The sequence below is a fragment of the Colobus angolensis genome, unplaced genomic scaffold (assembly GCF_000951035.1).
Source record: "Colobus angolensis palliatus isolate OR3802 unplaced genomic scaffold, Cang.pa_1.0 Scaffold21, whole genome shotgun sequence".
Taxonomy (NCBI): domain Eukaryota; kingdom Metazoa; phylum Chordata; class Mammalia; order Primates; family Cercopithecidae; genus Colobus; species Colobus angolensis.
In genome coordinates, this window is record NW_012115266.1 from 3182301 (window position 1) to 3195591 (window position 13291).

General features: G+C 47.4%; 1 protein-coding gene across 3 annotated transcripts in view; it reads left to right on the plus strand.

The window, feature by feature from the left end:
- PC (pyruvate carboxylase) overlaps positions 1-13291 on the plus strand; it is a 112899-nt gene that overhangs the window by 52871 nt on the left and 46737 nt on the right. The window lies entirely within an intron of this gene.

Below are 13291 nucleotides of genomic sequence, written 5' to 3' on the forward strand. Positions count from 1 at the left end.
GATGGTCTCGATCTCCTGACCTCGTGATCCGCCCGTCTTGGCCTCCCAAAGTGCTGGGATTACAGGCTTGAGCCACCGCGCCCAGCCAATATATTTTTTTCAATAATAATAATTATAGTCTGTAGGGACGAACTCAACAACATGGTTGGATAGAGCCGTACTGGCCTTGTGAGTACTGAGGAGACAATCAGGATGGTGCTTCACCCAGGGCCTGGCACTCCAGCTACTATGAATTATTCTTGTTTTCATGATGATTATAAGACATGACCTCTTCCTTCAGATTGGGGAAAGGAGTTGACAGTGCTGAGACTGCATCCCTTTTGGATTGGGATTTAGAAGATGGGAAAGGCAGTCTGGCCCCGGGGCTTTTGTAGATCCCCTCACCACCGCAGGTCCCGGACCCTGCATGCCTCCTTCCTCCCCATGGGGGTTTTCAGCAACCTAATTTCATCCTTGAGGAGGAACTGTTATATTTGGATGAACACCCCCCTGCTAATGTGGAGCAGAAAAGTAAGTCCTGGCGAGTCAGCAGCTGCTCAGCAGGTGGATGGGCTGCGGTGGTGTAGTGGCTAGGCTCCTGACAGCCTGGCCTGCCGCAGCCACCACGCTTCCCTCCCGTCCCTGGGGTGTGCATTTTAGGGTAAAGGCGAACTGGGAGCTCTTGCTGTTTGCAGAACTCCAAAACAACAAAACAAAATGTCCACTCAGCTGGGGGTTGGCTGGGCAGCACGACTGTGAAAGCCTGGGGGAAGGGCTGTGGTCAGAGTTTGAGGGACACACAGGTGTGACTGTGATGTGATACAGCTGGAGGAGGAGGAGGGGGTGATCACAGGCCCGGGAGTGGCCAGGGCAAGAGTGATGGTGGAGGAGGCAGGGAGGAGAGATTGGTAACTACTAATCACTAGCATGATCAATCTTGACAATCTGTCTACAAGGGACTCCTGGGTGGCAGGGCAGGACCTGTGGCACAGCTGGGCATGATGGGCAGACAGGGGTCTACGTGGCTTTGAGCTCTGAGGCCACAGGCAAACTGTTCATCTGGGTGTCTGTTTCCATGCTTACAGTAATGTTCCCCTTACAAGTCCTCTGATGATTGAGATCGTAGAAGTCACTCAGTGCAGTGGCTGGCACTCAGCAGTAGCTCACACAAATGATCAGTGATTCCGACACTTGCCACGTGGCTGTCACAATAAACTCAGCAATAGTGGATGCCCAGAACTCCATCTCCGGGAATCCTCTGAGCCAGTCAGTGTTTGTGCTCAAACTCCAGAGCATAGGATGAAAGGTCAGATCATGGGGCTGTGAAGGTATGTTCTCCTAGGAGTTGAGAATAGGGAGAGAAAACAGCAGCAACTACAGCCAAGGTCATGTCCTCCCTGGGTTGCTGTTTACTTTCCTCTTCCAGGAACCGAAGCTGTTTGCCATTGGATTTCTTTACTATCTCCTTGGCTCTTGGACTGGGTACTTTGGTAATCAGTTTGCCCAGAGAACCAAGCGTTCACATTGACCTAGGTTCCGCAGTGCCTTCCTCCACAGGATGTCGGGGTGTGTCATCTAGCAGAATAGCAGTCAAGACTACCCAGGAATGGTTGAGGGTCGCACACTATTTCTAATAAACGGAATTAATCAGCCAAGAAAAGTCAGACACCTAACAAGGGAAGTTGAGGCACCAAGAGACAGTGGAAAGTCATTACTACCACTAGACTTGAAGGGGTCAGGAGAAGAAATAGCGTTTCCTGGCTGGGCGTGGTGGCTCACGCCTATAATCCCAGCACTTTGGGAGGCTGAGGCGGGCGGATCACCTGAAATCAGGAGTTCAAGACCAGCCTGACCAACATGGCAAAACCCTATCTCTACTAAAAATGCAAAAAAATTAGCCGGGCGTGGTGGCAGGTGCTTGTAATCCCAGCTACTCCAGAGGCTGAGGCAGGAGAATTGCTTGAACCCGGGAGGCAGAGGTTGCACTATATATATATAGTGCTTCCTGCAAATACCAGTGAAGGCTAAATAGTGGACACTGGGATGCCAGCAGGGACTGTCATAGCGACAAGACACAGCCTGGGTCAGGACGGTGGCATCAAAGCTGGTAGAGAGTGAGGAAGACACACCCCACATTCTCTCTTTACCTCCTACCTACCCTTGTCTCCTGCCTGTGCCTCTCATCAGCTGGACCCACAGGAAACCAGCCAGCAAGGGAGCCCAGGTGCCTCCACCCACAGGGCTCAGCCTCCCCGGGTCCAGAGAAGGGCATACAGGGAGGTGAGCCAGAGCCCCCAACCAGGCAGCCTCTCCCCAAAAGGTGAAGCCCTGGAGGAGGCATCCACTCAGCAGGTGTGGAAAGCAGTGGGGATGAGAGCTCTGGCATCCTAGGGTCAGAGTGGTTGCTGCTGCTGCTTTTTGGGAAGGGGCTGCCAAATCATAACTAGTTACTAGTTCAAAATTTGATCATAAAGGGCAATTAGGAAAGATAATGAAATAAAGAGCATCCAGATTGGAAAGGAAGAGTAAAAGTATTTTTCTTTTCAGCTGACATGATCTTGTATAGAAAAACCTAGGGAATCCATTAAAAATCTATTTGAATTAAGTGAGTTCAGCAAGGTTGCAGGACGTAAGATCAGTATGCCAAAATCAATTGTATTTCAGTAGCAGTGGGCAAATTGAAAATGAAGAAAACAATTCCATTTAAGATAGCATCAAGATAAAATATTTGGGAATAAATTTAATAAAAGTACAAGACTTATACTCTGAAAACTATAAAACATTGTTGAAAACAATTAAAGAAGACCCAAATAAATGGAAAGATACCCCATGATCATGGATCAGAGAGACTTAGTATTGTTAAGATGGCAATACTCCCTGAATTGATCTGCAATCCCTATCACAATCCAAGATGCCTTCATTAGCAGAAATTGACAAGACAGTCCTAAAATTCACAGAGAAATGCAAGGGAACCAGAACAACCAAAAGAATCTTAAAAAAGAACAATGTTGGAGGACTTACACTTCCTGATTTCAGAATTTAACTGCAGTGTGGTACTGGGGTAAGGATAGACACATAGATCGATGGAATTGAACTGAGAGCCCAGAAGTAAACCCTCACATTAACAGTTAATTGATTTTCAATAAGAACACCAAGACAATTTAATGGGGGAAAGAATAGTCTTTCAACAAGTGGTGCTAAAACAACTGTATATCCGCATGCACAAGAATGAACTGGACCCCACCTCATACCACATACAAAAATTAATTCAAAATGGACCAAAGACCTAAATGTAAGAAGAGCTATAAGAAGAAAAATAAGTGTAATTCTTTGTGACCTTAGGTTGGCCAATGATTTTTTAGATACGATGCCAAAACACAAGCAGTAAAAGAAAATGAACTGTGCATCATCAGAATCAACTTTTCTACATTAAAGGACACTATCAAGAAAGGGAATAGACAACCCACAAAGCGAGAGAACATTTTGGAAATCATCTGTGTAACCAGGAACTTATATCTAGACTACATCAAGAACTCTTAGCTGGGTACAGCGGCTCACATGGGAGGCCAAAGTGGGAGGATGACTTGAGGCTGGGAGTTCAAGACCAGCCTGGGCAATGTCACAAGACCCGGTCTCTGCAAAAAGTGAAAAAGGAAACAGAAAATTAGCTACTTGGGAGGCCGAAGCAGGAGGATGGCTTCAGGAGCCCAGGAGTTCGAGGCTGCAGTGCACTATGGTCGCGCCACTGCACTCCAGCCTGGGCGACAGAGTGAGACTCTGTCTGTCAAGTAAAATCAATAATATTATGGGACCACCATCATGTATGCATTTCATCATTGACTGCAACATCATTGTGTGGCACATACCTATAGTCATATGATGGGATATTATTTAGCCATACAAGGAAGTGAAGTACTAGCACACGCCACAACACAGATGAACCTTGGGAGCAATATGCTAAGAAGGCAGACCCAGAACCCACCTAATTTATGATTCTGTTGATATGAAATGTCCAGAATTGGCTGGGCACGGTGGCTCACGTATGTAATCCCAGTACTTTGGGAGGCCGAGGTAGGCGGATCCCCTGAGGTCAGGAGTTCAAGACCAGCCTGACCAATATGGAGAAAGCCCATCTCTACTAAAAATACAAAATTAGCCAGGCCTGGTGGCGCATGCCTGTAATCCCAGCTACTCGGGAGGCTGAGGCAGGATAATCGCTTGAACCTGGGAGGCAGAGGTTGTAGTGAGCCGAGATCGTGCCATTGCACTCCAGCCTGGGCAACAAGAGCAAAACTCCATCTCAAAAAGAAAAGAAAAGAAATGTACAGAATAGGCAAATCCATAGAGACTGAGAGTAGATTAGTGGTTGCCAAGGGCCGAGGGAGCTAAGGGGGTTGGGGCATGACAGCTAAGGGATATGAAATGTTCTAAAAGTGGATTGTGGTCGTAGATGCACATTATCTGTGAATATATTTAAAAAGCCATTGAATTGCACTTTATTTGTTTCTTGAGATGGAGTCTTGCTGTGCTGCCCAGGCTGGAGTGCAGTGGCGCAATCTTGGCTGACTGCGACCTCCGCCTCCTGTGGTCAAGCGATTCTCCTGTCTCAGCCTCCCGAGTATCTGGGATTACAGGTGCCTACCACCACGCCTGGCTAATTTTTGTGTTTTTAGTAGAGACGGGGTTTTGCCATGTTGGCCAGGCTAGTCTTAAACTCCTGACCTCAAGGTGATCTGCCCACCTCAGCCTTCCAAAGTGCTGGGATTATAGGTGTGAGCCACTATGCCTGGCCATTGAATTGCACTTTACATGTATCATTTATATGGTATGTGAATTGTATCTCAATAAAGCTGTTAAAAACAAAACCCTGGCCCCGAAGGGCAGCGCAGTAGGCTAAAAGACTGTGGTTTAATGAGGAAGCTTTTCCCCTGGGCTGTGACCGCTGGCCCTGGCTCCCTTTGACCGGGTGGGGGTGCTGTCTGCCACTTAGGGCCCTTAGCCGCTTTTTCAGGATCTCAGAACATGGGAAGACCCCAGCTCCAGAAGAAAATCTTAGAAAATCTTAATTCTAGTTAAATCTTAATTCCAATTTAATTTGGTTGAGTTACACATTTTTGGAACTGTACTGTGAGCTAGGCACCAGGCTAGCTGCTCTCATGAAAAAACAGGGTCCCTGGAGCTGGACAGCCTTGATTATTCTTGAGTTTGCTACTTCCTGTGGGTTCTTCCCAGCCTCGATTTTCTTATCAGTAAAATAAGGGTTGATAATACCCCATGGGATTGTGGTGACAATTTAGTGGGCTGGAAGGAAGATGCCTGGAATATCGTAGACAGAAAATGAAAATTGTTTTCCAGCTCTCCTGGAGCAAGTTATCTCTACCAAGTTGACATAAAGGTGAGTTAGTTATGTCTGCCCCCAGAGAGCTCAAGGCTGGATACATGACCCGCACTCTCTAACCAGGGCCTGGGGAGAAGCAGGCCAGGAAGAGGGTCCCTGTCTTACTTTGGTCCTGGGTTGGGAACCGGGGAAGGCTTCCTCAGGGAGGGGGCAATGAAGAGGGGCTTTGAAGGAGGATAGCTTTTCGCATGCTGTATTTTATTTGCTTTTTGTTTATTTATTTTTTGGAGACAGGGTCTCTCTCTGTCACTCAGAATGGAGTGCAGTGGCATCTCTGCTTACTACAACCTCTGCCTCCCGGGTTCAAGCAATTATCCTGCTTCAGCCTCCTGAGTAACTGGGACTACAGGTGCACGCCACCACATCCAGATAATTATTATATTTTTAGTAGAAACGGGGTTTTGCCATGTTGGCCAGGCTGGTGACGAACTCCTGGCCTCAGGTAATCTGCTTGCCTCGGCCTCCCAAAGTGCTAAGATTATAGGCGTGTGCCACTGCACCCCGACTTAGTCACTTTTTGAATAGATAATCAAGTACATGGTGCAAATTCAAAAGGGTCAAGGCTGGATGTGGTGGCTCATGCCTATAATTCCAGCACTTTGGGATGCCTAGGCAGGTGGATCACCTGAGGTCAAGAGCTTGAGACCAGCCTGGCCAACATGGTGAAACCCCGTCTCTACTAAAAATACAAAAAAAAAATCAGCCAGGCATGGTGGTGCGCGCCTGTTATCCCAGCTACTCTAGAGACTGAGGCATGAGAATCACTTGAACCCCGGGGACAGAGGTTGCAGTGAGCCAAGATTGCGCCATTGCACTCCAGCCTGAGCGACAGTGGTGAGACTCCATCTCAAAAAAAAAAGGATCAGCAGTGAAAGAGAAACCTTTCCCAGAGGCAGCCACTGTTACCAGCTCCTGAAGTGTCATTCTAGAAGTAGTCCACGTTTATGAGTGTATGTGCATATATATAGGTGAATGCTTCTCATCTAGGCAGCTTTTCACAGCCTCCACATTGTGGTCCGTGGGGATCGGGGCCTCCTGCTAAGGTGTGGGGATCGGGCCTCCTGCTAAGGTGTGGGTTAGGCTCCAGGTGTTACATTCATACTGCTTTCCTGTCTTGCAGTCAGGTTCGGCCATAGGCCCTCTGATCAGTAAGAGTGAGGCTTCATTTTCCTTTAGTTCCCCTTGAAGGGAGTCGGCGGTGCTGTCCATCCTCCTTGCCCCTCTGCTACTTTGGCGTGCCCTCTCCCAGGGATTCCCTCTGTCTTTCTTCTTCGTTCCCACCTCCTCTTTCTTGTTTGCTCGCTCCCTTGTTTGGGTGCAGCGTGTTGACAGCAGCTTCCTGACAAAGACCTTTGCCTTTTCTCTTTATCTTACTTTCATACATTGTTGATAGTTTAGCTGGATAGAGAATTTCAGGTTGGGGCCGGGCGCGATGGCTCACGCCTGTAAGCCCAGCACTTTGGGAGGCTGAGGCAGGTGGATCACTTGAGGCCAGGAATTCCAGACCATCTTGGCCAACATGGTGAAGCCCCATCCCTACTGAAAATACAAAAATTAGCTGGACGTGGTGGCACATGTCTGTAATCCCAGCTACTCAGAAGGCTGAGGCAGAAGGATTGCTTGAACCCAGGAGGTGGAGGTTGCAGTGAGCTGAGATTGCGCCACTGCACTCCAGCCTGGGTGACAGAGCCAGACTCTGTCTCTGGAAAGAAAAAAAAAAAGAGAGAGAGAGAATTTCAGGTTGGAAATAATTTTTCCTTGACAAGTTTGAAGGATTGCTTTGCACTTTTCTGACTTCTGAAACTGCTGAGGAGTCCCAAACCTTTCTGATTTCTGATCCTTTTGTTTTTTTTTTCCTTCTTACCTTCCTTTGGGAAAGCTTACAGGATCTGAAATTTGACGCGGTGGCTTGGTGTCAGCCCATGTTCATCTGTTTCGTTAGGCTCTCAGCAAGTCCTTCCAGTGTGGAAACTCATGTCCTGTGCTGGGAGTTTCTTGAAATATTTCTTTTCTTGCCCTTTGTTTTTTACTGTTCTATCTTTGAAACTCCTATTTAGTTTTTGGATCTCTTGGACTGAGCCTCTAATTTTTTTCCCTTTCTTGCCTGTTTTCCATCTCTTTGTCTCTCTTCTTCAGTTTCTAGAAGATTTCCTTTCATCTTTCAACCCTTCTATTGCTTTGTCTTGTTACACATTTTAATTTCCAAGAGTTTTTTTGCTCCCCAAATGGTTCTTTAAAAATGTGTGTAGCATCCTGTGTTTTCACTGAGGTAATCTTTTCTTATTTCTGTGAGGATGTGAATGCCATGTTTGTTTCTTTAAGTTTTCTTCTCCCTGAATAGTTTCCTCCAAATTGCTTTTCTCTGCTCCTTCCTCTGGTCTCCGTCTTCTATAAATGAATCTGCCCAGGGACCTTTGGTTACCTGCTCGTAATTGTTAGGAGGGGTCTAAAATGCTGCCTGGGAGCTGGAGCAGGTGGGGGTCGAGTTCTGAGTTTACCAGTAGGTAATCTGGGCAGGCCGTTTGTTGGGGAACCTCAGTGTCAACATCTGGGAGCTCAGTTGGGGAAGGGGGTAGCATGTAAAGAGTCACTTAACTTGCCACCCCCATTTTTGGCAAGGTCCCCAGGCCCTCAACTGTGCCTTGAATTTCCCAGTTGAGAGACCCCACATTTCCCTCCCCCCAGAAAGTAAACCTCTGTTCTTCCAGGGCTGGAGAGGGGAGGTCTCTGGCATGAGATGGGGGAGGTAGGGGTCTGACTGCTTTTTTTTTTTTTTCCTGAGACGGAGTTGTAACTCTTGTCGCCCAGGCTGGAGTGCAATGGCACGATCTCGGCTCACTGCAACCTCTGCTTCCCGGGTTCAAGTGATTCTTCTGTCTCAGCATCCTGAGTAGCTGGGATTACAGGTGCATGCCACCACGCCCGGCTAATTTTTGTATTTTTAGTAAAGACTGCGTTTCACCCTGTTGGCCAGGCTGGTCTCGAACTCTTGACCTCAGGTGATCCACCCACCTTGGCCTCCCAAAGTGTTGGGATTACAGGCGTGAGCCACTGCGCCCAGCCCTGACTGCTTTTTGAAAGCTTTCAGCCTGCCCTCTTCGTACAGGTCAGCTGTCAGCTCGTTCAGCCCATGTGGGGGTGGGAGGACCTGGAGCTGCAGTTCCCTGGCCTTTGGAGGATTCCTGGTGGATGGTGGGAATCCAGGTGTTCTCAGCCTGCTCCAGACCCAGGCTGTGAGGTCAGCTGACCCGAGCTGCGTTCCAGCTTCTGCAATCATGTTGCTGTTGTCTTCTCTCCTGTTCTGCCCTTGGAGGTTCATAGCTTTAGAAAAAAAAAATCTATTTGCTGAAATCCTAGTGGGATTTCATAAGGGAGTGAGAAAAATTAGATGCATACCTGAGACAGGAGCAGGACTTGCATGTGCAAAATCTGGGACGGGAAGGGTGTTCTCATGGTAGAGGGAGTGCTCTGAGGGAGAGGGGCAGATGCTAGGATTTCTGAGAACAAAGAGGAAGCAGCTGGGCTGCAGCTGGAGGATCCGGGAGGCTGGGGCATGGGGGGATAAGGCTGGACAGGCAGGGTGCACTAATTTTGGGGAAGGTCCCCAAGGAGACTTGAGTTTTCCACCTGCGGACAGTGGGGAGTCAGAGGATTACCCCAGTTTTCAGGAAGAGTGCCATCGTGCCTGTATTTGGGGATGCTAGCTATCCCTAGTACCTGGTGTGGGTTGGTAGCTAGAGCTGTGGTAATGAGTAGGAGGTTTTTACAATAGTTAAATAGTAAGAAGAGGACATTTCAGGGTCTTCTGATTAGAAATGAAAAGAGGGAAGGATGTGAGGGAACAAAGAGGTAAAACTGGCCAGACCTCTTGACCAGATGGTAGGTGAGGGAGGGGAAGAGCTAAAGGTGACCCTAAGCTTAACCCTTAGTGACCAGGGAGAGGGTGGTGAGGAAGGAAGGAGGAGGAGGTGTCTGGTTGGGTTTGGTGTATATGTGCAGTTTGGGAGGGGGAGTGAGGGGGTAGAGGCAGGGGTAAGTTCTGCTGTAGAATAGGCATTTGCCGTGTCCACCAAAAAGCATGATTTTACACCCCCACGCCTCAACCTCCAAGTGCCTGTGTTGATGGAGAGAGAAAAAGAAGGTGTTGAGAGCAGGAGTAAGGAAATCAGTCCTTTAGAAGACAAAAGAATAATTTTCCAGTTGTTAAATGAGATTCTCAAAAGAAGTTTTATGTTGATACCCTCACAGATTAATTCATGTTGCAAAATGCCATTGGAACGACCTTAGGACACTGATTGAGTGCCTGTTCGCTGTCTTCCTTAGCTCATCCTCATGTTCCAATCAAATTTAGCACTTGACACCACGCCCATAAAAAGGAAAAAAGGCTTCTTTATTTGGGTTCCGTAGGCAAAAGGGAGAGTGGAGAAGGGACTCCGTCTACCTCGCTCCCCTCACTCCCTGTCTCCGGTCCCCTCTGGGATATGCGTGCCACCTGCTGCTCTGTCAGGGGTGATTCTTAGGGAAGTGAGGAAAGGGCCTCGATTATAGTGTTTGCCAATTCTGTGGCATAAATATGCCCACTGTGGCCCGTGTCAGGCTACCAACGTGATGTCACAGCACAGAGCTGGAGTCAGGCAAGCCCGTGGGGGTGAGCCATGCCCTGGGGTCACAGTCTGGGTCCTCGCTGACACGGTGCGGCTGGACAGCAGAACCTCATCTTTCAGGTCATCTGACTTGTTCTAAGGGTCTGTCAGGGTTGAGTCGTGCTGCCAAGTAGCATCTTAGCAAACAAGATATCTCCATTGCAGCAGCCCCAGCCCTTCAGCCTGGGCTTCTGTTGCCTTCTGATTCTTCCTTCTCTGCCTCCCCTCCACCCACCCCCACATCATCATCAGCAGATCCAACATAAATACTGAACACTCACAGTTAATACTAAAAGCTAACTTTTTTTTTTTTAGATGGAGTCTTGCTCTGTCACCCAGGCTAGAATACAGTGGTATCATCTTGGCTCACTGCAACCTCTGCGTTCCGGGTTCAAGCAATTCTCCTGCCTCAGCCTCCCGAGTAGCTGGGATTATAGGCGAGTGTCCGGCTAATTTTTTTGTATTTTTAGTAGAGACGGGGTTTCACCATCTTAGCCAGGCTAGTCTCAAACTCCTGACCTCATGATCCACCCACCTTGGCCTCCCAAAGTGCTGGGACTACAGGCATGAGCCACTGTGCCCGACCAAAGCCAACATTTATAATAAAGGCTGCTTATGTGTGAGGCACTATTCTAAGAACTTCACATGTATCAACTCATTTGATCTTTGTAATAACCCTATGAGGCAATTATTTTTGTTATCTCTGATTTTATTTTATTTTTGAGATAAGGTCTCGTTCCATTACCCAGGATGGATACAGTGGCGTGATCATAGTTCACTGTAGCCTCAACCTTCTGGACTCAGACGATGCTCCCACCTCAACACCCCGAGTAGCTGTTATAGTAGGTGTTACACAGGCACGCACCACCACGCCTGGATAATTTTTAAACTTTTTGTAGAAATGGGGTCTCACTGTGTTATCCAGGCTGTTCTTGAACTCCTGGCATCAAGCAATCCTCCCACCTTGGCCTCCCAAAGTGCTGGGATTACAGGCATAAGCCACCATGCCCGGCTGGTTATCTCTGATTTTACACATGAGGAAATTGAAGCCCAAAGGTTAAGTGACTTATCCAGAGTTGGTGGAAGCCTGATTTGAACCCAGGAAGTTTGGGCCCTGGGGCGCAGCCATTTCCCATGCCCTGTTACAGCAATGTCTGGGATTCTCTTCATGTTTCTTTTCTCCTAAGGCCCAGTCAGGACCTCAATGCTGCTGGCTCCTTAGGGTCACCAGATGAAATACAGGATGCCAGTTCAATTGCAATTTCAAATAAGCAACAGATAATTTTGTACTAGAAGTATGCCCCAAATGTTGTATGGGATATACTTAAAATTTTTTGCTGTTTATCTGAAATTCAGATTTTAACTGAGTGCTTTGCGTGTTAATTTGCTAAGTCTGGCAAGTGTGGGGGCTCATGCTTGCAATCCCAGCACTTTGGGAGGCTGAGGCAGGAGGAACGCTTGAGCCCAGAGTTTGAGACAAGCCTGGACAACATAGTGAGACCCCCATCTCTACAAAAAATTAAAAAATTAGCTGGGCTACTAGAGAGGCTGAGGTGGGAGGATCACTTGAGCCTGGGAGGTCGAGGCTGCAGTGAGCTCTGATCATGCCACTGCAATCTAGCCTAGGCGACAGAGCAAAACCCTGTCTCCAAAAAAAAAAAGTAAATTTGTTCAACTCTCAGCGCTTGGCCCCATAGCCTTGTCTTACTTGGGAAGGGTCAGGAGGATGGGAGGAGGTTGAAGCAATACCCTTGCTGCACTTTTTTCCCTGGCCAGGCCTCCTGAGGGCTCAAAATCTCTGATTCATGGTATATTTTAAATAAAAACATCCTTAATATCTAAACCCCAAATGTGTCTAACTTTTGCTTTTTTCCTCTAAAGAAAGAATGTTAGAAGAGCATTATGTAGGAACATGCCAAAATACAGACTGAAAACTGCTGCGTGTCTCTTCTCCAAGGTTAGCTAATCACAGCAGAAATTCACAAAATCTCTTATAAACTCAGTCTAACATGTTGCCATTCCAGAAGAATCTCTTGATTCAGAAGACTAAATTCTTACACAACTCCCTCAGAGGGAATGGCACTGCTTTTTCTCATCCGTATCTTTTGCTGATCAGGCTGGTCAGACATTCTTCTTAAATTTCAATCTCTGTCATCTCTGATGCAGCTTGCACTCATTATTCCCATCCTCGGAGCAGCTGTGGCACATGAGTACCTTGGATGTCAGTAGGAAGTCTTGTCTGTACAGGCTGACCTGCCTGGACTGTTGCTTTGCCCTTTTGGTTGTGCCTTCTGGAATGTGATGTCTGTGCTTGTCAGCCTTGATGAGTTACAGTGAAAAAGCTCTTAGTCATCCCAGGCCCTGGCTGAGTCAGTGCATTGGGTGACACCTGTGGCCAAGCACTGGCTGTTTTACAACTGAGACTGTCCCAGAACTCCTAGTCTCTCTGGTCTGAGAGGAAGTGTTATTCCTCTAGTTCAAGGCCAGTCTTTCACCTGAGCCTCGCAGCCTTGTTCCCGGACTCACCCCACCTTTTATTCTCACCCTTCCTTTTTCAAGTTGTCATTCCCTCTCAATTCCTTCCCCTTCCTCTTCTTATAACTTGCTAAACATCCTCCCAGGTGTCTGCCATGGGTATAATAGAGAATGGATTCATGCCTAGAATACATAAAGATTTATTGCAGCTTAGTAAGAAAAAGACAACCAGCCCAGCAGAAAAGTGGGCAAATGATGTGAACAGGCAATTCACAAAAGGAAAAACCTAAAAATATGTCCACAATCATAAGAAAATAGCCAACTCCAGGAATAATCAGGGAACTGAAAATTCAAATGATACCATTTTATACTTACAAGGTTGACAGAAATCAAAGTCTAACAATATAAGAGTTGGTACAGATGTGGGGAAATAGACGTTCTGTTTTATTTCTAGTGGCTGTGTAGATTATTAGGATAACTACCTTAGAGACTTACTTGGCAATATTGATATTAAAAACTTGCCTATTGGCCGGGTGCGGTGGCTCACACCCATAATCCCAGCACTTTGGGAGGCCAAGGTGGGCAGATCACTTGAGGTTGGAAGTTTGCCAACAGCCTGACCAACATGGTGAAACCCCATCTCTACTGAAAATACAAAATTAGCCAGGTGTGGTGGCGCATGCCTGTAATCCCAGCTACTTGGGAGGCTGAGTCTGGAGAATGGCTTGAACCCAGGAGGCGGAGGTTGTGGTGAGCTGAGATCGCACCATTGTACTCCAGCCTGGGCAACAACAAA